Genomic DNA, 22,869 nt, shown 5'->3' with positions numbered 1-22,869 from the left:
TCCCGTTCCCCATTTCTGGCTCCCAGTGCATCCTGCCTAAGAGACTATTGTAGCCCAAGGACAGTTCTCTGTAGAAGGTCCAGAAGTTATGCTAAAGTTAATCTTGCAGAAGTTAGGGCAGAGGGTGGGGGTGGGTAGGGGAGTGGACAGATACAACAAGGGAATCCAAGGAATCTAGGTGGAGTGTTGATGGTATCTGCAACAATTGCCTTGATGTGATGTTAGGGGTTTAATAGCCTGAGGTATCATCTTGCATGAGATAGAAATGACCAATTATGACCAGTTGAGCAAGTAGATAAATACAGCCAGGAATGAATAAATCTTCTTTCTTCAAACTACTCTTTCCAATAAACTTCTTATACTTTTATATAAAACAGTTGCTTTATAGCCAAGATTAGCCAAAGGGAAATATAGGTGATTTATAGGCAAATAGGTGAGGAGTTGATTTGTTCAGGAAACTTCAGGTTCTATTGAAATCTTAGAATTTGACAAGTCATGATTATGTGCCACTTGGGTTGTGAAACTGTGTGTTTGTTTTCTCTGGCAGGTCTATTTGGTCAGCCTCCACTCCTGTCCTACCTTGTACAGTCATACACAGCACCCCTCTTTGCTAGAGTGTGTTGCACTTTAAGATATTTTACCTTAATGACATCCTGTGAGGCAGCAGGGACAATTGTTTCCCAAATGAGCAAAGTGAAGTTAGATCCTTTCTTTCTCAGATTTAGCAGCACATCACAGTCACTCATGAGAGTTATGTAAACTGTTGCTTGGCATGCCTGGAGGTGGAGAGTGATCCCTGTTTTTTAAAAACCTCCCAAGGTGATCCTGAAGTACAGCCAGATGTGGGAAAACTGAGATTAAGTGACCTTCCTAGGTTCCTGAGGAATAAAAAAACACATTCAGGCCATTAATTTATTTCTTAATCATCCACCCACCTATTTGCTGAGCATTTCAATTTATGACAAGCATTCTGCTAAATATTGCATCAGTGAAGACAGTTGTAATCCCCTTGGCCTCATAAAAGATCATGATCTGGGGAAGGGCTTAGAGTATAAGTATAGAGTATAAAGTGGGAGCAGTTGGGTATTGCAGCACACAGTTCCCTGGATGCCATTCAGAGTTGGGCAGACAAAGCCTGCAATGAACATGGGAATGAGATAGACACTGAACTAAGAATTCCAAATATGATAAACCTTATAAATTAGAGCTTTAGTGTATTTAGGGAATAATAATGTCAATCATCTTCACATATAGGTGTATCTCTGGTCATCTGGGGGCACTGGCCCTTTCCTGTGAAGACAATCAAAATTGCTAATATATTTATATTTATATCAAGTGCTATATTTCATTAAAATCTTACAGAAGCTACGGGTTGGCTGCTGCACAGAGGTGACCCTGACCATTTGATCTCAAATTCCACAAACCAGATTAAACTCCATATTGTGGTTTTTGTTTTTCAGTTGACTAAGCCAAAGACAGTCCTACAGAGAACTTGCCGAGAGTCCAAAGAGATATACAATTCATCTTTTATTTCCCATTTCTTCTAATGATTCAGTAGAGGACTAGAGGATGTTCTCAAAGATAAGACAGGTAAACAAATGGCACTTGGTGAAGTTGAACCACAGATTTTAAGGTTTTAAGGTCTTTAAACAAGCATTTATCCATCTCACATGTATGGATGTGAGAGTTGGACTATAAAGAAGGCTGAGTGCCAAAGAATTGGTGCTTTTGAACTTTGGTGTTAGAGAAGACTCTTGAGAGTCCTTTGGACTGCAAGGAGATCAAACCAGTCAATCCTAAAGAAAATCAATCCTGAATATTCATTGGAAGGACTGACACTGAAGCTGAAGCCCCAGTACTTTGGCAACCTGATGTGAAGAGTTGACTCACTGGAAAAGACCCTGATGCTGGGAAAGACTGAAGGGAAAAGAAGAGGGTGGCATAGGATGAGATGGTTGGACGGCATCACCAACTCAATGGACATGAGTTTGATTAAACTAGGACCTGGCGAAGGACAGGAAAGCCTGGCATGCTGCAGTCCCTCAGGTCACAAAGAGTTGGACATGACTGAGCGACTGAACAACGACAGATAGGCATTCGCCCAAATCAAGTGTGGGCCATTTGTCTGAATCCTGTAGCAGAGAACATGGTGAGGGCAGTGGAATGGAATTCCTCTTACATAAAGACTGGAGGATAAATGCTTTCCTAGATCAGGGCAGCTCCATGGAAAGTCCAGGGAAGAGATGAGGGGACTTGACTCTGGCATGCTTTCCTTTACACAGCAGCTGACAAGACATAAATTTGCCCCATAGAGTTAAGCTCTCTTGGTGTTTAAAAATCTAACCTATTTCTGCAGTGTATCCTTAGCATACTTTTAGCAAGCCTCAAGATTATTTTAAAGAATGATTTAGTCTTCCTGGACCTTTGCTGTTCTGATTGTCAAACTGTCTTTTTTTTTCATGTTGAATGCATCAAATTCTTCCTGACAATCATGTCAATTTCTTTAAATTCTTCTCGTTTTTCTTGCTTTTTGGTATTATTTATGATCTCATTTGGGGTGTGTGGGGGGTGGTACTACCTGAGTTGGTTAAGATTTAGATTTCAAAGTGTTTCCCTAAAGACAGTATAACATCAACAAAGCAAGTAATTAAACTGAGTAGGTGCTGACTGTGGATGAAGCGTATGCCAAGTTGTTAGCACAGCAAGTCATTAAGCAAAGTGACTACTAAACTCAATAAAGGAAGATGTGCCTTGGATAAGCTAACCTGGGATAATAGGATAAAAGAGTTGACTGCATTAGGCAAACTTTCAACCAGGGAAAAGGTTGAAGACAAAAGATAATTTGGCACTAAACAACCTTTCAGAGTTGGAGAACTGGAGATCAGAAGATCTCAAAAGATCATCAGGTCCAAGCCCTATTCTTAAATATATGATTAACTGACCCCTCTAGGATTGGTTGGATGGCATCACTGCCTTGATGGACATGAGTTTGAGTAAGCTCCGGGAGTTGGTGATGGACAGGGAAGTCTGGCATGCTGCAGTCCATGGGCTCGCAAAGAGTTGGACATGACTGAGCAACTGAACTGAGCTGAACTGAACTGGGCTATATTCCTGTCAACTCTAGTTTTCAAAGTTAATCAGAATATACATGAAACTTACTTATTAAAAATGGCTAATATTGTAAACGGTTCTTCCTTGCGTCCAGATGAAGGCTCTCCCTCATTTAAGATGTTTTCCTTGGTCAAATTTCTGGCCTCTAGAAAGGAATTGCTCATCATATTTTTCATCAAAGGGATTAAACCTACAGCCTCTAGAGTCAGGTTGCCTTGGGCCCACAGCTTCTCAGCCTCTTCCTTAACCTACCTGAGTTTCTTCATTGGTAAAATGAAAATGCTAACAATTAGCTACCTCAGAGAACTGCTATGAGGATTAAATGAAGTAACGTTTTTAAAGCTCTTGATTACTACTGGTATATGCAAAGTATTCAATAATGATGATAGTTGTTATTAAATGCTTCTTATATTCAAAGATGGTAATTGAACCAATCCATTCGTCTTCTAAGCGTTAAAAAATTCAGTTTCCCTTTGACAACTTCAAAATTGCCTCACTTTTTTTTCTGGACAATCAAGCTGAGGCTATTTAAAACATCACGGTCAATGCCCCTATACCCTCAAAAAATTAAGAAATTTACTATATTGCATCATGTGTTTTTATAATGATGACCTTGAAACTTTAAAGGAAATACCATATGATATTCAGCACTTTGAAATTCTTAATTTGAAGAGGTCAAACAAGATCCATATTACTTTTTCTTTTTAAACCAATCCTTAAAGGAATCAGCCACATTCTGAAAAAATAGTGATGAAAAATAATAGACATGCTCTTTGCTCTTATAATGCTACAATCTGGCAGGAGAGACAGATATTAATAAAGCTGTAATAAAGAGTGAGGATGTAGTTAATAAGCGAGATAAGTACTATAAAGACATGAAGCATGTTTCTGTGTGACTATATTAAATAGAAGCCTGACCTCACCAGGTTTCCCTGAGGAGGTTAACTCTAGAAACAAGACCAAAGCAGTCAGTCAGAGCCTGGAGCTAAGTGAAGGGGGTGGCTAGGCTGTTTGAAGCAGCTGTGGGAGAGAGTTGCTTTGCCTGAAGGGGCCTGTGGTGAGGGTGGGAGGTGGATAGAGAATGGGGAGAAATGAGGATCAGAAAGAAAGGCAGTGTGGCTGGGGTGCTGACAGCAAGGGGAGGAGTACCACTAGATAAGGCCAGAGGAGAGGCCGGTTCCTGCAGGCCCTTACAGGCCTTGCTAAGGGTCATGTTCTTTTCTACCGAGTAGTGGGAAGTCACTGAAGAGTCTAAGCAGATTGTGTAGGACAAGATCTGACCTGCATTTTGCGAAGGTGACTATGACTGCAGTGTGGGAAATGGACAGGTAAGGGGGCTGTAGTTGTTACAGGGAGATCAGTAAGGAGACAACAGGAGAAGTGTGAGTGAGATGTACTGGTGATTTGAATGGGTGTTTTCACAGGACAGATGGGAAGAAATGGACTCATGTTATAAATATTTAATAAGCAGGACTCGTTGATAGTTACCATGGTGGCTAAGGAGGAAAAAAACTTAGAATGACTCCTATGTTTCTGACATGAATAACTGAAAGAATGAGGTACCACTTACTAAGATGATGAACACTGTAAGAGAACCTAGGATGGGTGTTAGATTATTATGAATTTTGCCTTAGACATGTTGAATTTCATATAATTAGAAGATATCCAATGAGCATGGAATTCAAACAAAAGATAGGGAGTCCTGATGGACATTGCATCCAGCTATGTTTATTTAACATAGCTCTATGGTGGCTGTGTTTTTGTTTGCTGGGTTTAGTATCTGTCTTTCTAGAGTAGTTAGAACAAATCTTGCAAATTTTTCTGTAACACACTGATAATGGCTTAGGATCTGGGTCAGTCCAGTTAAAGATGTCATATTGAACATAAACATTCAAACCCCTTCCTTCTTTTGCCCAGTTAAGAAAATAACAGAATGATTTTTTTTAACAAAACATAAATGCACAAGGACAAAGGGAATAAGATAGGAGAAAACAGCAATAAAATTTTAAAAAACTAGGAAGCAGAGAAACAAGTACTAACTGAATTAGGACAGTCAAGAAAGCTGAATCTTAAACTTAATGATAACCAATCCAATTTATAATACAGAGCCCTAAAAAATGTGAGTAACAGATACTTTAGTGAGCGAGAATGAGAGTGGGTTACACTGGGTTTTGGTGGAAAGTCTGTTTAAGAAGCTGGTGGATCAGATTCCTAATTCCCGACTCCTATTCCTTGCAGGCAAGAGACCAATTCTTCCTCATTCAGTATGGAACTGAAGGCTTATTCCCATGCCAAGAACTAACAGGGGTGCTCTAGACTGAGGCTACCAGGAAAGGAAGAGGACTACTACACTGGAGACTGGGGAATTAAGTGTAAATAATTAAGTTGTGTGTTGACACTTCAACAATCTTCTTCCTCCACTTGGTTCCCAGAACACTGTTAGCCAGGCATATGTTTTCTTGGCAAAAGGCTGGGTAATCCTCTGGGTAATCTAATCAGCCTAAGAGAAAAAATACTGACATGGTCCTGTATGTTGGCCTATGTTACATCATCCTATAGTAACTTCAATGGAGAATCCCCTTTCACATGCAGCACATCCTCTGTTCAGTGCCCTGCTCTTAAAATAATCACAGCCAGTGATCACCAGATATTTGAGGAATGCCTATTAATGCAAGCTACAGACCAAAACAAACAGAAGAAAGCAACTTAAAGGAAACAAACTCTGTCAATAGAAAATTTAGAAAACAAACTATCTTGTCTTCAGAGAGATAAGAGAAGATATGAAACAATAACAGGGTTGTCTATAAAAGGAACAGTCAATAAACTCAAAAGGAACTTAGATATTAAAAATATGACATTAGAAATGAGAAATTCAATATAAGGGCTAAAAGATAAAGTTAAGGCATTCTCCCAAGAAGTAGAAAAGAAGAAAAGACTAACATACAGATAGTAGGAGAGAAAAGTTGAAAATTAAGGAGCAGTATAGGAGATCCAATATCTAATAATAGGGTTACTAAAAGAACCCCACGGGAACTGAGCCAGAACTGTCTTTAAGTGTCTCCTGTGGAGGTACAGGTCAGCAGTGGACTGCTGCAGGGGCAGGGGCTCTGGGTGCAGCAGACCTGGGTGTGGCATAAGCCCTCTTGAGGGGGTCATCATCAACCCCACCAAAGAGCTGCCAGAACTTACACAGGACAGGGGAAGTGCCTCTTGGAGGGCACAAACAAAAGCTTATGTGCACCAGGACCCAGGAGAAAGGAGCAAGTGACCCCACAAGAGACTGACCCAGACTTGCCCATGAGTGTCAAGGAGTCTCCAGCAGAGGTGTGGGTCAGCAGTGGCCCACTGCAGCTTAGGGCACACTGCATACAGCAGGGCATGAATGGGACCTTTTGAAGGAGGTGCCCATTATCTCCATTACCTTCACTATAGTTTGGCCTCAGGTGAAACAACAGGGAGGGAACACAGTCCAGCCCATCAACAGAAAATTGGATTAAAGACTTACTGAGCATGGCCCCACCCATCAGAACAAGACCATTTCCCCCTCAGTCACTCTCTGCCATCAGGAAGCTTCTATGCGCCTCTTATCCTTCTCCATCAGAGGGCAGACAGAATGAAAATCACAATCATGGAAAACTGACAAATTTGATCACATGGATCACAGCCTTGTCTAACTCAATGAAACTATGAGCCATGCAGTGTAGGGCCACCTAAGACGGATGGGTCATTGTGTAGACATGGTCCACTGCAGAAGGGAATGGCAAACCACTTCAGCATTCTTGCCTTGAGAACCCCATGAACAGTATGATAAGGCAAAAAGATAGGACACTGAAAGATGAACTCCCTGGGTCGATAGGTGCCCAATATGCTACTGGAGGTCAGTGGAAAAATAACTCCAGAAAGAATGAGGAGGTGGCGCCAAAGCAAAAACAGCACCCGGATGTGGATGTGACTGGTGATGGAAGTAAAGTCCGATGTTGTAAAGAGCAATATTGCATAGGAACCTGGAATGTTAGGTCCATGAATCAAGGCAAATTGGAAGTGGTCAAACAGGAGATGGCAAGAGTGAACATCGACATTTTAGGAATCAGTGAACTGAAATGGACTAGAATGGGTGACTTTAACTCAGATGACCATTATATCTACAACTGTGGGCAAGAATCCCTTAGAAGAAATGGAGTAGCCATCATAGTAAACAAAACAGTTGAAATGCAGTACTTGGATGCAATCTCAAAAACAACAGAATGATCTCTGTTCATTTCCAAGGCAAACCATTCAATATCACAGTAATCAAAGTCTATGCCCCAAACAGTAATGCAGAAGAAGCTGAAGTTGAACAGTCCTATGAAGACCTATAAGACCTTCTAGAAATATGTTCTTTTCATGATAGGAGACTTGAATCCAAAAGTAGAAAGTCCAGAGATACCTGGAGTAACAGGCAAATTTGGCCTTGGAGCACAAAACGAAGGAGGTGAAAGACTAACAGAGTTGTGCAAAGAGAATGCACTGGTCATAGCAAACATCCTCTTCCAACAACACAAGAGAAGACTCTAAACATGGACATCACCAGATGGTCAATACCAAAATCAGATTGATTATATTCTTTGCAGCCAACGATGGAGAAGCTCTATACAGTCAGCAAAAACAAGACCAGGAGCCTACTGTGGCTCAGATCATGAACTCCTTATTGCCAAATTCAGGCTGAAATTGAAGAAAACCACTAGACCATTCAGGTATGACCTAAATCAAATCCCTTATGATTATACAGTGGAAGTGAGAAATAGATTCAAGGGATTAGATCTGATAGACAAAAGTGCCTGAAGAACTATGGATGGAGGTTTGTGACACTGTACAGGAGGCAGTGATCAAAACCATCCCCAAGAAAAAGAAAGGCAAAAAGGCAAAGTGGTTTTCTGAGGAGGCCTTACAACTAGCTGAGAAAAGAAAAGATGCAAAAGGCAAAGGAAAAAAGGAAAGATATACCCATTTGAATGCAGAGTTTCAAAGAATAGTAAGGAGAGATAAGAAAGCCTTCCTTAGTGATCAATGCAAAGAAATGGAGGAAAACAATAGAATAGGAAAGACTAGAGAGCTCTTCAAGAAAATTAAAGATACATCTCATGCAAAGATGGGCTCAATAAAGGACAGAAATGGTATGGACCTCATAGAAGCAGAAGATATTAAGAAGAGATGGCAAGAATACACAGAAGAATTATACAAAAAAGATCTTCATGACTCAGATAACCATGATGGTGTGATCACTCACCTAGAGCTAGACATCCTGGAATGCAAAGTCAAGTGGGCCTTAGGAAGCGTCACCATGAACAAAGCTGGTGGAGTTGATGGAATTCCAGTGGAGCTATTTCAAATCCTAAAAGATGATGCTATTAAAGTGCTTCACTCAATATGCCAGCAAATTTGGAATACTCAGCAGTGGCCACAGGACTGGAAAAGGTCAATTTTCATTCCAGTCCCAAAGAAAGGCAATGCCAAAGAATGTTCAAACTACTGCGAAATTGCACTCATCTCACATGCTAGCAAAGTAATGCTCAAAATTCTCTAAGCCAGGCTTCAGGTTCAGTATGTGAACTGTGAACTTCCAGGTGTTCAGGCTGGATTTAGAAAAGGCAAAGAAACCAGGGGTCAAATTGCCAACATCCGCTGAATCATCAAAAAAGCACAAGAGTTCCAGAAAAACATCTACTTCTGTTTTCTTGAGTATGCCAAAGCCTTTGACTGTGTGGATCACAACAAACTGTGCAAAATTCTTAAAGAGATGGAAATACTAAACTACCTGCCCTACCTTCTGAGAAATCTGTATGCAGGCCAAGAAGCAACAGTTAGAACTGGACATGGAACAACGGACTGGTTCCAAATTGGGAAAGGAGTATGTCAAGGCTGTATGTTGTCACCCTGTTTATTTAACTTATATGCAGAGTACATCATGCAAAACGCTGGACTGGATGAAGCACAAGCTGGAATCAAGATTGCCAGGAGAAATATCAATAACCTCAGATATGCAGATGACACCACCTTTATGACAGAAAGTGAAGAAGAACTAAAGAGCCTCTTGATGAAGGTGAAAGAGAGTGAAAAAGTTGGCTCTAAACTCAACATTCAGAAAACTAATTTATGGCATCTGGTCCCATCACTTCATGGCGAATAGATGGGGAAACAAGGGAAACAGTGACAGACTTTATTTTTAGGGGCTCCAAAATACTGCAAGTGGTGACTGAAGCCATGAAATTAAAAGATTCTTGCTCCTTGGAAGAAAAGCTATGACCAACTAGACAGCATATTAAAAAGCAAAGACATTACTTTGCCAACAAAGGTCCGTCAATCAAAGCTGTGGTTTTTCTAGTAGTCACGTATGGATGTGAGAGTTGGAGTATAAAGAGAACTGAGCACTGAAGAATTGATGCTTTTGACCTGTGGTGGTGAAGAAGACTCTTGAGAGTCCCTTGGATTGCAAAGAGATCCAACCAGTCCATCCTAAAGGAAATCAGTCCTGAATATTCATTTGAAGGACTGATGTTGAAGCTGAAACTCCAATACTTTGGCCACCTGATGCAAAGAACTGAGTCATTTGAAAAGACCCTGGGGCTGGGAAAGATTGAAGGTAGGAGGAGAAGGGGATGACAGAAGATGAGATGGTTGGGTGGCATCACCGACTTGATGGACCTGAGTTTGAGTTAGTTCCGGGAGTTGGTGATGGACAGGGTAGCCTGGTGAGCTGCAGTCCATGGGGTTGCAAAGAGTCGGATAAGACTGAGCAACAAAACTGAACTGGAAAGAACAGAGGATAGTAAATCATAACAAAAATATTAACGGAAATATCCTGCAATCCCATTTTCCAAGGTGAAGAGCCCACCAACTACCCATAACAATGGGTAAAAAAGATGCCCACCTGAAAATATCATGATAATTTTCATTGACATAGGATAGCACCTATAATAGTGTCTAGCACATAGTAGGAACACAATAAATTTGTACTGAGGAATAAACAAAAAATCCAAAACAAGAGGGGCAAGGACATCTAACAAAGCATATTAGATGTAATGAAAATCACTGTATGACTGTCTTAAGTCTGTTCAGGCCACCAAACAAAATACAACAGGCTAGGTGGTTTGTAAATTACAGAAATTTATATCTCACTGTTCTGGAGGCTGGAAAGTCCATGGATGAAGGCACTGGGAAATTTGATATCTGGTGAATGTCCACTTTCTGGTTCATAGATGATGCCTTATTGCTCTAACCTTACATGCCAGAAGGGCTTCCCTGATAGCTCAGTTGGTAAAGAATCTGCCTGCAGTGCAAGAGACCCAGGTTCAATTCCTTTGTTGGGAAGATCTGCTGGAGAAGGGACAGGCCACCCACTCCAGTATTCTTGGGCTTCCCTTGTGGCTCAGCTCGTAAAGAATCTGCCTGCAATGTGGGAGACCTGGGTTCAATCCCTGGGTAGGGAAGATCCCCTGGAGAAGGGAAAGGCTATCCACTCCAATATTCTGGTCTGGAGAATTCCATTGGCTGTATAGTACATGAGGTGGCAAAGAGTCAGACATGACTGAGCGACTTTCACTTTCACTTTACATGGCAGAAGGGGCAAGGAAATCTCTCTGGGTTCTCTTTTATAAGGGCACTAATTCCAGTCATGAGGGCTCTACCCTCAAGTCCTAACCACCATGGAATGGGCCTAATTCCAAATATTATCACATTGGGAATTAAATTTCAACAAATGAATTTTGGAGAGCCACATTCAGGCCACAGCAGACTACACAGAATGGGCAGAGGGGAAGAGAGCTCACAATGGGAGTGGGGGATGTGGAAGACAGAGGACTAAATCCTCGTTTTCTACGGTGGAATGACAATAAAGAATGTCTAAAATGTAAAACCCACAAAGTAAGAATTCAAATATGTTATTTAGTGATACGGAGGCAAATTCCTTAAGAATCAGCTGTTTAGGTAGGGAATGACTCTAGACTGTGAGAAATAGGATAGGGAGATAAAGACCAGAGACTGTTGTTTTCAAATAAACCTCAAAGAACTCTGTTTCTTTAAATTATGTGTATGTATAACTTTAGTAAAAATAAAATATGAATTAAACAAATCAGACCCTGGAAGTGCCCAAGGGTCCAATTCCTAACACGTTAATTGCATGATGTTGGATAGGTTACTTAATTCCCTTGCCTGTCAGTTTCTTCCTGTGAAGAACGGGAATGGCAGTGGTCGCTGTTCTGTGGGGCAGCTGAGCCGATCGAGTGAAGCAGCGTGTACAAAGCCTCACCCAGCGCCGCCCTGGTCCACGCTCTACATTTGGAGTCTCCTTTCGTTTTACGTCTTGCCAATCACTTTATTTTATTCACTCAGGTTTTCATTGGATTATCATGTTACCATCACATTTCAGATCAGATTGGCTTCCCAGATGTTAAACCCACTTTATTTGCTTGGAATTCTGACTGCTCTCAAATACATTGAATGGTTATACCAGTATCTCGCTAAGTGCCAAACGTATATACAGCGTGATTACATGTACATGAGAAATTCTTCCACAACATCTGGCATGCATTTACCATGAGTCATGAGTAATCCATATTTTCTCCTTTATTGTCTCCCCCCCCCCCCCAATAAAATGGACACATTCCCCCTCTATAAAATCAGGGGAAAAATAGACATTTTAAAAACAACTCTTCTGTGATAAATTTATAATTTCATGTATCTTTCTCATCTATTGTGTGTGAATTTTGCTAGTTTGACTCTGTAAGAGCCAAATTATTCCCAAGTTCCTGGGGGCATCTCATTGTTCCTACCCACCAAAGCAATAGTCACAATCTGTTTGGGGCATAAGTTACTCCACTGTGCCAATACAGAAATTGAGGTTCTCTGGCTTGTTTGAAAATCACCACCAGAAAGGGGCAGGGTGAAGACTCAAGTTCATGTTTTCTCGTTCTAAGCTAAGTATTCTTTCTGCCATATGAACTAAGTGCCCATCAATAAATGACTTAATCTCTCTGGTCTCAAATTCATGACATGAAGGTATAAAGTAGACAGCCTATAAGTTTCTACTAGCCCTAACATTCCATGAATTACTGAGGTATTTCAGTAGTTTCCGACTCACAAGAGTTAGCCCGTATCATTAACCATATTTATTTCTTCCATATAGGGGCTGTGGTTTCCACCAAGTGCCAAAAATCTGTATGATTGTGGAGTCCAAGTTACTTACGGGCAATTTTCAATTCCTGTCTTATTCATAAATACCAAGGCACAAAACAGCTTTGGGTTTTATTTTCACATTCACAATCACTTGGGAATTTTATCAAGGCTGAGCAAGAGATTTGGAAACTCATAATGCATTTCCCAAGAACCTGCAAGGGTTGTGAAATTCACAGGGCTCTAGCCTTCCTGAGAGAGTGGGAGCTGACTGGACAAGACAGCTCATTTCCAGTAATGTTCCTGGGTAATTCTCTGGAAATAATGGAGAGGGCATGGTAATTGCTGCCCAGTTTTCTGCTTTCAGCTAGGGCTTGTAAGCAGTGGAACACCCACAGGCTTTTCTTCTCCCTCTGCCCCAGACTTTCACTCAGCAAGCTCCACTTGGAGCTAGGAGAGGCCATAAATAATACAGCCCAGCCCAGTTCCCTGTGGGAACTCAAAGGTACAAAAACCAAGTTAATGCCATTGACAGTTTCAAACTGGATACAGATCAAAGAGAGTGAGATTGCTTTTTGTTTAACTCTTGGCTAAACTGTGTGTAATTAACTGTTTGATCCACTTTTTTAGGCATTTCACTTCACTTGCCCACCCCTTACAACAATTAGTCAGGGGTCTTCCTTAGTCTGAGTGGTTTTAGGCCTTGATAAATTATACCTCTGTGAGAGATAGCCATCAGTCTATGCTTAAAGACCCATGATCAACTCTCAAGAAAATTCTTTTGAAAAAGGAATTGCTATAAAACTTCTTTTTAGAGCTGATTGGGAATAAAGGCATAGTACTAAACACCCTTCATAAGAATCCATAAGCAACTAAAGATGGTCTGATGCATTGATTAGAAATTACTGATCCTTGAGCATGTCAATACTTAATGAACCACTAAGTAAAGTTAATTATTATAACAATGCAGAGTCAAAAAATCTATCCTGGCCTTTGCTTTTCCCATGCCTCGTAAGCAGGGAGGAGGGTTGGGGCAAAAAATTGGGAGAGGAGTGATGGTGGTGATTACACTCCAGAGACTACTCTGAGCAAACTGAACTTTTACTGCGTGTCAGTGCTTCCTTGTCAGTGGCCGTCTATCCCCACCTAATAATGCATCCATAGGGCTCCCCATTAAAATTGTGTCCTGTAAAGAATATGATAACATCAAGCACAATGATTTATAAAACCTGGTTCCATTTACAGTGTTCCTTCTTTCGGAGAGCTTTCCTGGTGGCTGAGATGGTAAAGAATCTGCCCGCAATGCAGGAGACTTAGGTTTGATCCCTGGGTTAGGAAGACCCCCTGCAGAAGGGAATGGCTACCCACTCAGTATTCTTGCCTGGGAAATCTCATGGACAGAGTTTGAACAAGCTCTGGGAGTTGGTGATGAACAAGGAAGCCTGGAGTGCTGTAGTCCACACTAATGAGTGACTGAACTGAACTGAACTCAAAAACAAGAATGCTGTAAACCTCTTAGCATAGTAGTAGGCACATAGTGAATGCTCAATAAATGTTTTCACTCAATCGTTCGGTCGTATCCGACTCTTTGCAATACCGTGTACTGCAGCATGCTAGGCTTCCCTGTCCATCACCAACTCCTGGAGCTTGCTCAAACCCATGTCCATTGAGTCAGTGATGCCATCTGACTATCTCATCCTCTGTCGTCCCCTTCTCCTCCTGCCTTTAATTTTTCCTAGCATCAGGGTCTTTTCCAATGACTCAACTCTTCACATCAGGTGGCCAAAGTATTGGAGTTTCAGCTTCAGCATTAGTCCTTCCAATGAATATTCAGGGATGATTTCCTTTAAGATGGACTGGTTGGATCTCATTAAAGTCCAAGGGACTCTCAAGAGTCTTCTCCAACATCACAGTTCAAAAGCATCAGTTCTTCAGCACTCAGCCTTCTTTATAGTCCAGCTCTCACATCCATACATGACTACTGGTAGAACCATAGCTTTGACCTATATGGATCTTTGTTGGCAAAGTGATGTCTCTTTTTAATATGCTATCTAGGTTGGTCATAGCTTTTCTTCCAAGGAACAAGCGTCTTTTAATTTCATGGCTGCAGTCATCGTCCACAGTGATTTTGGAGCCCCCAAAAAATAAAGTCTGTCACTGTTTCCATTGTTTCCTCATCTATTTGCCATGAAGTGATGGGACTGGATGCCATTATCTTTCTTTTTCGAATGTTGAGTTTTAAGCCAGAGTTTTCACTCTTTCACTTTCATCAAGAGGCTATTTAGTTTCTCTTTGCTTTCTGCCCTAAGAGTAGTGTCACCTGCATATCTGAGGTTATTAATGTTTCTCCTGGCAATCTTGATTCTGGCTTGTGCTTTATCCAGCCTGGCATTTTGCATGATGTACTCTGCATATAAGTTAAATAAATAGGGTGACAATATTCAGCCTTGACATACACCTTGTCCAATTTGGAACCAGTCTGTTGTTCCATATCCCGTTCTAACTGTTGCTTCTTGACCTGCATAAAGGTTTCTCAGGAGGCAGGTAAGGTGGTGTGGTCTTCCCATCTCTTTAAGAATTTTCCAGTTTGTGTGGAAAATTAGCAAATGTTAGCTTACGCATCCTATCACTTAGCTCCTGAGGGTACCGACTGAACATTCGCTGATAAGAAGGTGGTATAGTGAAGTGAGTGAAGTCACTCAGTCATGTCTGACTCTTTGCGACCCCGTGGACTGTAGCCTACCAGGCTCCTCTGTCCATGGCATTCTCCAGGCAAGAATACTGTGTGGAGTGGGTTGCCATTTCCTTCTTTAGGGGATCTTCCCGACCCAGGGGTCAAACCCAGGTCTCCTGCATTGCAGGTAGATGCTTTAACCTCTGAGCCACCAGAGAAGCCTGAAGAAGGTGGTATAATCCACTTTAAATAAACTTCTTGGGACTTGTTCAGAGTCTATTGGCTTCTGGGCTGGTAACTGGAAAGCAATGCATTTCATTTTCTTGACCCTTGATAATGAGATCCTTATAATCCAGAGGCTTATAAGTTTACAAACACTGACAAGAAAAACTTTCAAAGTTTTGGACATATACACACTTCCCCAGAAGGGCCACAAACCAAGAGACTTTGCTGAGATGTCAACTTGAACTGAAAGGAGTTTTCTGAGGCCAGTAAATAAGTTGTTATGCTGATGAACAAGGCCAGAAAACTGCCTGGCATGTGTGTCTCAACTTTCTGGTATTGTTCTCAACTCATTTCACAGGCAGTCAATGGTGTTATTATTTTGTGTGTCTCCCAATTGCTAGTTCTGGCAATGCAAGTGAAGTTCTAAGAAAATGATTGTTCTTAGCCAGGCAGCAGAGTTTTGGTGTAGATGAGTATGTAGAATGTATAATTTGGAAGCAATTTCAGTCTATGACAGACATGAATGAGTCTTTTATACCAACAAACAAGAGATTAAAGTGTTTTAGTGAGTATTCCCAGTGCAAAAATTGTTTATCAGGTGAAAATAAAATGTTGGTGAAATGAAAAGGCAGTAATTTATTCAATAAATATCTTCCCAAAATGACATACGTCTCAGCTTACACATTACAGCATTGTTTGTAATATCTAAAAATTGGAAAAAAATAACTCAAATATCCATCTGACTCTGCAATCCCATGGACTGTAGCCCACCAGGCTCCTCTGTCCATGAAATTCTCCAGGCAAGAATCCTGGAGTGGGTAGCCATTCCCTTCTCCAGGGGATCTTCCCAACCTAGGGATTGAACGTGGGTCTCCTGCATTGCAGGCAAATTCTTTACCATCTGAGCCACCAGGAAAGCCCATCAAATATCCATCAACATGGGATTTAAAAAATAAATTATAGTACATTCATCAGAGGAATATCATTAAGACCTGTAAAAGAAAAGCAAGCTATGTATCAGATAAAAAGATCACTAAGCCATATTATAAAGGAAAAAAAGCAAGGGGCAGAATATTGTTAAAAAAGAGGTGGAGGGAAAGAATATGTATACATACTTACAAAGGCGCAGGTTAGTTCTGTAATCACACAGAAGACACTGCTGACTTTGGCGATGGAGGGGGAATGGGAAACTGGGTGACTGGGGACAGAGATAGGAAAGACATCTCACTAGAGACAATTGACCTTAACATTTTTTAATCATGTGAGCATGTTATTGTCTCAAAAATAAACTAGATTAAATTTTTTATTAAAGATGGAATTAAAGAAAAGGCAGTAATTTGTAAGATGTGATTTTTTGTATAGGAAATGACATGTCTACCTGAGGAACAGGCAGAAGCCAAAAACATACATGAAATTTTTCTGTTTTTCTCAATTTTGTAAATTTCAAAAGTTTTTAGAGATACCCTTTAGAAATGGCAAGCAATGACACTGAACTTATATGATGAACATTTTTGGTCATTTATGATCAGTTAAATCTGTGCGTGTCAAATGAGAGAGTAAAAGTGACAAACCAGTATGCTTAATTAGGATTCTATTTTTTTATGCTATATCTTAGCAGACCCTCCATTACAAAATCGTGTTTATTACAGTGAATATGGTGATGGTCTGTCAACATCCATTTGATTCCACCTTTAAGATTAGCTGTCCTATTGTTGGGTGGCCAGTGGTGGCCAAGATTAGTATAAAACAATCACCAGGGACTTCCTTGATGGTTCAGTGGTTAAGACTCTTTGCTCCCAATGCAGGGGGGACAGGTTCAATCCTAGGTTGAGGAACTAAGATCCTTCCTGACAAGGCTGAAAAACAAAACAAAACAGAAAACAATCTCTGTAATGCTGTTTTCCTTACAAATATTTAATTGGTTCAGGAATGGGCAGCCTAAACCAAACCTGAAAAGTTTTTCTGTATGTATTAGTTTTCTATTTCAATTCTACTGATTTATTGGTAAGGTTATATTTTTATACCAACAATACTATTTAATGTTTTTCTTCACACATGTTTTCAGCTATCATGTTACCTAGAGAATAGTCTTTGTAATGAAATTCCTTGATGGACAATAGGTCAGGGCAAGAAGAATTGACTCATTTTATGAACTGCTTCCTCCAGGATGGGGAAGAGTCCACAGATTCCCCAGCACCTCCCTAGCAGTACAGCTTTCCAAGTGTCTGTCTGATGTTGAACCTCACTCCCTGACACAGCACTGGATATTGATTGACAAAGGTTCTATTCCGGAGGTTGCTATGGTGTTTCTGTAAAAGGTCGGAGAGTAAATATTTTGGGCTCTGAGTGGTCTCTATCACAACTTCTCAACTCTGCCCTTGCTTAGAAGCAGCCTTTGGCAATGGGTGTGGCAATATTCCAGCACATCTTCGTTTACTAAAACAAGCTTGAGGTCATAGTTTGCTGACCTCTGTTCTATTTTTTTTTTTTAAATTCAATTTTTAAGCAGAAAATTTCACTTGGGGGATGATATCCAGCATAGGCTACATTTAATTAGACCTTTTTATATCTTGTGATCTGATAACCTGGCCTCCTATATATTGGAGGCACAAACAGAGACACAAACTCTCGAGTCAGAGAAACTAGGTTGAAGTTTCAGCTCTGTTCTGCAGTGGTTATGTGGCCTTGGGGTTTCTCTCTCCTAGCTTTATTTTCCCATCTGCGGAATGTGGATCAGGGTCCTATTTTAGACGGGTGTGTAATGATTAAATGAAAGTGTATGTTAACTACCTGACACAAAGAAAATGATCAAAACATTTTAGTTTCCTCTCCACCCCCACAAAAACACATGCAAATTGGGCAATACCCTACCTTATTCACACATATTTTGCAAACCCTCTCTTAGATGGCTAATGTTGGAAATTAAAAATTAAATCTAATTACCTTTAATTTCAGATTATGCTATTTTTAAAAATCTGTTTTCAGTTTCTGGGAATCCTTTTTTTTTTTTTTAGCTCTTGCAAACTCCTGCATGTTAACAGCTGGCCAGGACATGTCATCAAAGCATTCAAGCAAAGGCCTTAATTCTGATAATTCTGATTAACTCTCTAGGGAAATAAAGAAAAGCTATAAAAACATATGACTGGATTTTAAAAGCCCAATACTCATAAGAGATTTTGGGAAAAGAGTAACAGTTTAGATTCTATTTGATGTTTGCTATGACCATGACTCAGCTTTTTGAACTGATTTTATTGTAAAACTTCTTAGGGAAATTACTCTCAGTGCCATAAGTGGTGGATTTTAAAAGCTTGAAATTATTCCCCTTTGATACTTAACACTACTTTAAATTACCCCCTTCAATAAGTTTAATTTAAAAATATACATACATATATGAGGCACTAGTAATAGGAAGTACTTTCATAGCAGAAGAGTGATTCTGTGTGTTTATTTACTTGTGTAAACATACTATTTCCACAACATTGAGTATATTTATCACATGCTTTTTAAGTTGGGAAATATTTAAGTCCTCCCATAATTTAAAAAAAAAAAGCTTCAAAGCTTCCTCACTAGGGAAATGATGTAAATCAATGTTAATATGGCTATTTAACATCAATAAAACAATAACATCTTCAAAAAAGTAATGTACCACAAAAGCAATATAACTTTGGAAAATAATAAAACATCCCAATAGATATTTATTGTTTCAAGCATGAGAACTGAGAATTGAGTGTCTTGGTCAAGGAGTCTTGTCCATTACTTCCAGAATCAGAGTTCTTCAATAAGTGACTCAATACATCTGTTTCTTGGTTCATTCATTCTTTCATTTACCAAATACACATTTATTTAAAAAATTACCATTTGTGAAGCACTATGCTAGGTTGTTGTCAGTCTCTAAGTTGTGTCCAACTCTTTGGGACCCCGTGGACTGCACATGCCAGGCTTCCCTGTCCTTCATCATCTCCCAGAGTTTGCTCAAACTCATGTCCATGGAGTCAGTGACACCATTCAACCATCTCATTCTCTGTCACCCCATTCTCCTCCTTCAATCTTTCCCATGATCAGGATCTTTTCCAATGAGTTGGCTCTTTGCATCAGGTGGCCAAAGTACTAGATACTAGGAACTTAATTCATTTCAGAGATAGATGCATAACAAGCTAATTACGGGATTTTTTTTTTCTTTTTTTCCTTTTTTTTTATTAGTTGGAGGCTAATTACTTCACAACATTTCAGTGGGTTTTGTCATACATTGATATGAATCAGCCATAGATTTACACGTATTCCCCATCCCGATCCCCCCTCCCACCTCCCTCTCCACCCGATTCCTCTGGGTCTTCCCAGTGCACCAGGCCGGAGCACTTGTCTCATGCATCCCACCTGGGCTGGTGATCTGTTTCACCATAGATAATATACATGCTGTTCTTTCAAAACATTCCACCCTCATCTTCTCCCACAGAGTTCAAAAGTCTGTTCTGTATTTCTGTGTCTCTTTTTCTGTTTTGCATATAGGGTTATTGTTACCATCTTTCTAAATTCCATATATACGTGTTAGTATGCTGTAATGTTCTTTATCTTTCTGGCTTACTTCACTCTGTATAAGGGGCTCCAGTTTCATCCATCTCATTAGGACTGATTCAAATGAATTCTTTTTAATGGCTGAGTAATATTCCATGGTGTATATGTACCACAGCTTCCTTACCCATTCATCTGCTGATGGGCATCTAGGTTGCTTCCATGTCCTGGCTATTATAAACAGTGCTGCGATGAACATTGGGGTGCACGTGTCTCTTTCAGATCTGGTTTCCTCAGTGTGTATGCCCAGAAGTGGGATTGCTGGGTCATATGGCAGTTCTATGTCCAGTTTTTTAAGAAATCTCCACACTGTTTTCCATAGCAGCTGTATTAGTTTGCATTCCCACCAACAGTGTAAGAGGGTTCCCTTTTCTCCACACCCTCTCCAGCATTTATTGCTTGTAGACTTTTGGATAGCAGCCATCCTGACTGGCATGTAATGGTACCTCATTGTGGTTTTGATTTGCATTTCTCTAATAATGAGTGATGTTGAGCATCTTTTCATGTGTTTGTTAGCCATCTGTATGTCTTCTTTGGAGAAATGTCTGTTTAGTTCTTTGGCCCATTTTTTGATTGGGTCATTTATTTTTCTGGAATTGAGCTGCAGGAGTTGCTTGTATATTTTTGAGATTAATCCTTTGTCTGTTTCTTCATTTGCTATTATTTTCTCCCAATCTGAGGGCTGTCTTTTCACCTTACTTATAGTTTCCTTTGTAGTGCAAAAGCTTTTAAGTTTCATTAGGTCCCATTTGTTTAGTTTTGCTTTTATTTCCAATATTCTGGGAGGTGGGTCATAGAGGATCTTGCTGTGGTTTATGTTGGAGAGTGTTTTGCCTATGTTCTCCTCTAGATATATAGATCAATGGAACAGAATAGAAAGCCCAGAGATAAATCCACGAACCTATGGACACCTTATCTTTGACAAAGGAGGCAAGGATATACAATGGAAAAAAGACAACCTCTTTAACAAGTGGTGCTGGGAAAACTGGTCAACCACTTGTAAAAGAATGAAACTAGAACACTTTCTAACACCATACACAAAAATAAACTCAAAATGGATTAAAGATCTAAATGTACGACCAGAAACTATTACGGGATGTTTTACAAGTGTTATTGCAGGAACATAAAGCTGTAGCTAAAAGAAGAGTGCAAAGGGGAGAATTCTTTTAAAAGACGGCAGACGAAAATGTGGGTAGAGAAGTGGTCAGAGACACTTCATAGAGGATATGAACAACATCCAGGCTAGGTATTTTCTGAGGAGGAAAAAAACAGGAATTCTAGACAGAGTGAAGTACATGATCAAAATTTTAAAAGGATAAAAGTGTACTTAGCACCCCTTTGTATTAAAAACTATTAATATAGTTGTGAGTAGTTTAATAAAAGTGGAACATAGTTTCATGGTGGTATGGGGTGGCTAATGCTATATTACAAATCTGAGTCCTTCAATCTGTTGGCCAGTGATCCCTTGATCACTATATTGATTTTCTCTCTAACATCTGTCTTTTGAATGGCTGAAAAAGCAGTTGTATTAATGAGGCACTTTCAGGTTATGAGGGGCATAGACATGACGCTAATCTTGGGTAATGGGCATTTACTATATGAGGAGACTGGCAGGCCATGGTCCGTAGGGTCACCCAGAGTCGAACACGACTAAGCACACATGCATGCACAAGAGGAAACTAGGAAGCAAATATATGGGAGGTCATTTTTGATGAAACAGTTAGGCCTCATGAAGAGCACTGTTTATTGGTCTCCAGGATCACCTTGTAATTCCCATTTCCACAAAGAAATACTGGGGTGGTCGTCATGTAAGGGTGCTTATTCTTCCTGCACAAGATGCCCTTCCATTCATTTGATTTGACTTCTTTGTTCTCTGCTTCTTCCTCCTGCTGTTGTTTCTGCCCTCTGGCTACTCTGCAGTTTATTTATCTCAGGGCTTCTGAGCAACTGAGCTGAACTAACTCATGGAGTCTGCTTAGTCTCTGTTTAGTTTGCTGGCTCATATTCTGCTTCGCTTCAAAGAGATCTCTCTCTGTGCTTTTATACAGAAAAGAGTTAATAACAGGTCCAAGACTACTGTTCTTAGAAAGATCTGTTTGCAAGGGTGGTCCTTGACTGGCATCTGAGAATTTAGGTTTCTGCAGAGTTCTGACCATTTGCTAAACGATAAGCATGGTTTTTCCAGTGGTCATGTATGGATGTGAGAGTTGAACTGTGAAGAAAGCTGAGTACTGAAAAATTGATGTTTTTGAACTGTGGTGTCAGAGAAGACTCTTGAGAGTCCCTCGGACTGCAAGGAGGTCCAACCAGTCCATCCTGAAGGAGATCAGTCCTGGGTGTTCATTGGAAGGACTGATGCTGAAGCTGAAACTCCAATACTTTGGCCACCTCATGCGAAAAGTTGACTCATTGGAAAAGACCCTGATGCTGGGAGGGATTGGTGGCAGGAGGAGAAGGGGATGACAGAGGATGAGATGGCTGGATGGCATCACCGACTCGATGTGCATGAGTTTGAGTAAATTCCAGGAGTTTGTGATGGACAGGGGGGCCTGGCGTGCTGTGATTCATGGGGTCGCAAAGAGTCGGACGCGACTGAGCAACTGAACTGAACTGAACTGAAGCATGGTTTACTGTGCTTAAACTGTACAAAAAATATGGCTTATGCTAGGCATCTGCTTTCCTTCTGGCAGTCAGAAATTGATATATGCTAGGAAGAAGGTTACCTATGTGACCAATTCTCAATAAAAACGTTGGGCACTGAGTCTGTAAAGAGCTCCCTGATAGCATTCCATACCTGCTGTCACAATCTCTTGCTAGAGGGATTAAAATCTCCTGTGTGAGTCTACTGGAAGAGGACTCTTGGAAGCTTGCACCTTGCTTCCCCCAATCTTTGCCCTATATGCCTGTTACCTTTGCTGATTTTTGTGTCCGTCCATATCATAGACTAAAGTATGACTATAAGCTAAGTCCTTAGCCTGTGAGTCCTCCAGGAAAATTGTTGAAACTGGGGATGATCTTGAGAAAATCTGACACAACTTGGCTTTCAGGCTCCTAAAGAAAGAATATCTTATTCCTAATCTACTACTTGGTATTCATTATGATCTGGATGCTGGCTATGTCTTCATCCTCATCTCTTATCCCTC

Source organism: Dama dama, chromosome 8 (genome assembly GCF_033118175.1).
Source record: "Dama dama isolate Ldn47 chromosome 8, ASM3311817v1, whole genome shotgun sequence".
Lineage (NCBI taxonomy): Eukaryota > Metazoa > Chordata > Mammalia > Artiodactyla > Cervidae > Dama > Dama dama.
This window is presented reverse-complemented; position numbering follows the sequence as displayed.